This window comes from Opisthorchis viverrini, assembly GCF_000715545.1.
Source record: "Opisthorchis viverrini unplaced genomic scaffold opera_v5_114, whole genome shotgun sequence".
Classification (NCBI taxonomy): domain Eukaryota; kingdom Metazoa; phylum Platyhelminthes; class Trematoda; order Opisthorchiida; family Opisthorchiidae; genus Opisthorchis; species Opisthorchis viverrini.
The window spans coordinates 33476-36367 of NW_008751769.1; positions in this window are offsets into that span (position 1 = coordinate 33476).

A 2892-nucleotide genomic window follows, 5' to 3' on the forward strand; every position below is an offset into this window, starting at 1 on the left:
TCAATCATTCAATCAATTCGGCAGGACCTTATGAGTGTTCTTGCGGCCACAGAAGCACGACCGAATGTGATCAGCGTTCGGGCTTTTCACATAGGCACAATCGATGTTGATGGGTGTTCACGAACGCCTATCAGACACCCTGGATCAATGTCAGAAAGTCCCCTTTAAATAGCGTGGGGCCGTTGTAACTTTTGCTCTCTCACTCACTCGCTTGTTCGGAATACAGCTGTTGTGTTCCCTTCTGTGAGTCTTTCCTCTCCGACACTAGGCACTGGAGCGGGTCAGCAGCAGATACCACAGATTGACGAATCAGCAAATATAACAAGGAGAAAACTATGCTCACTGATATAAGAACACAATGGAGTGAGAGGTAGACATGACACCCTAACCTTGATAGCTAGGTTGGAGGCCATTTATGTCCCAAATACATGCTAGAAAACGTAGTCTCGAAATAGGAAGAAACGAGCCACGTGGATTTCCTCAAAGGATGGTGCACAGTAAAACGGATCCAATTTAAGCATCACCACGTGCGTCACCGGAAATCTCAATGCAAGCAGACTGTCGAATCGGCAACCCAAGAAGTTACAGTCACCTTCGAGTCAGGTCAACAAAGGTTAAAAACTAGAGGACGGGATCTACCACCGATCAGAGTGGCTGAGCGATGGAACCGGGATTAGAGGTCATAGGGCAACCGGCCATTTAATACACGCCGATCTTCAGAAGCACACACAAAAGCCCTCTGAAACCATGGTTTGAATCAAAGGAACATTTGCATGGTGTTTTACGAGTTCACTGTATTAAATCAATGTGCTAAATTCTCCTCAGACATTTTCTGCCTTGCTGAAATTGGTTTCGGCCCCATTATGGTCTACTTGGAACGCGGAATTCATGTTTCTTTATTGTTAAACTAGCCATACCTCATGCCCATTGTCCGAGTTTTTCGGTTCCTTCAACTTTGTTGGTGTTTTACGTAATAGGAGCTGCATGCTGGTTGTACCTTTCTCTCCGTTGGGTCATTGCCTGCCGTGTTTAGGTTGTAACGATCCGGTCATGCCTCGATCGGCATGCTCCCTACAACTTGGGAAACAAAACTGTTGATAATATTTTTGTGTATTGGAGCGTGCTTGGGAAGAAAAATGCCGGAAAAGTCATCACAGATAACTTTCTGGACGGCTGAGCAGCGCAAGACAGCGAAAACTTAAGTCCCAAAGCACGATGCTGTCGTTGAGAACGAAATCATTGCAGTTGAGTTTGGAACCAGGCAAGCAACCAGTTCGTATCTGCCCGTGACATTCCGAGAGGGCGATGGATGTTATTTGAAAGTGTAAAAATGGGTGCGGATGCGCCATGTTAGAGAATACGGCGGCTTTTGCTACCAATGCACTGATTTGGTCTCTGACATGCACCGTAACCGGGCCAGTGGTGGTTGGACGGAAACGTGCACTACACTTGGTTATTAGGGTCAACGCAGGACGAGTAAAGTAACCGTAAAATCCCGGGTATTTCTGGTCGATTTTAAGACCAACGCGGCGAGAAAGTGGCCAGACAGTGAAAAACCGGGTCGGATTGACGGGCTATTCCAGAGGATGGAAACGTCAGAAGAGGAGAGAATGGGGAGTATTAGTGGAGCCCGACGGACATGGATGTAGAAGATAACTCGGAGTTCATTGACAGAAAATATCCAAGGTTAACTGCGACGTAAAAATTTCCAGCATGTCGTTGGGTAATAAAAAATGTTTCTCAACATGTATGAAGCATGCCAATTGAGGCGTGACTGAGACGTTACATCCTGAACGTGGTGAGCATTAACTCAACGGAGAGGAAGATACAACCGGCGAGATACGCTTACCATCTGAAAAGTTGCCATAGATGTGGAAACCAAAAAATAGAACGATAGGGAAAATTTACCAGTACTTCACTCATGAGGGCGTCTGGTTTGAACTAAGGCTGAAAGACCGTTACTGACCACGAGCGACTTCGGGCGGTTGAGCAAATACCGAGGGAAACATGTAGGTGGAGATCGGAGAATTTCGATATGGAGACAAATAACAAGTTTACTCTCGAAACAAAGACACATTGTAGGAATTCAAGTGCATGGATGATTTTCAATAGGGCGATTGTCCATAAGCATAAGGGTGAACGAACTTCGTGAATGAAATTTGTAAACTTGTGGAAGGGAAAAGCTGAAGGTACAGCGGAACGACGAGATGTTCGAATTCAAAAGAAAGGTCTAGCGGGCCAGAACGAACTCGCCTCAGAGGTGGGTGTGTCCGAGTGAATAGAAATAAAAATTGCGCCTGGAATAGCGTGAATATACTATGAAATGCACATGACCTACATTGGCGAGCAAAGCTGTCAGAAAAGAGGCTACACCGCACCAAAGCCCATGTCGTCAACCAAACAAAGAAAACACTACCTGACGATCCCATTGGTGGACACGGGAGTCTTTATCGCAAGTGCCACTTACAGATGAAAGCTGATAGCATTGCTTCGGGGACTGGTGACTATTTCTCTCGCACATTCTTTCTCTCCCAGCACTGTCAAGCTCGCATAACAAATACCAGTTTAACAAGTTATTTCGGAAATCCACTACCGTCAGCCCGTATACATCTGATTTTCACACCCTGTTTGCGCTTATATCGCCTTTTACTAGATCGTAACCGGGCCAGTGGTGGTTGGACGGAAACGTGCACTACACTTGGTTATTAGGGTCAACGCAGGACGAGTAAAGTAACCGTAAAATCCCGGGTATTTCTGGTCGATTTTAAGACCAACGCGGCGAGAAAGTGGCCAGACAGTGAAAAACCGGGTCGGATTGACGGGCTATTCCAGAGGATGGAAACGTCAGAAGAGGAGAGAATGGGGAGTATTAGTGGAGCCCGACGGACATGG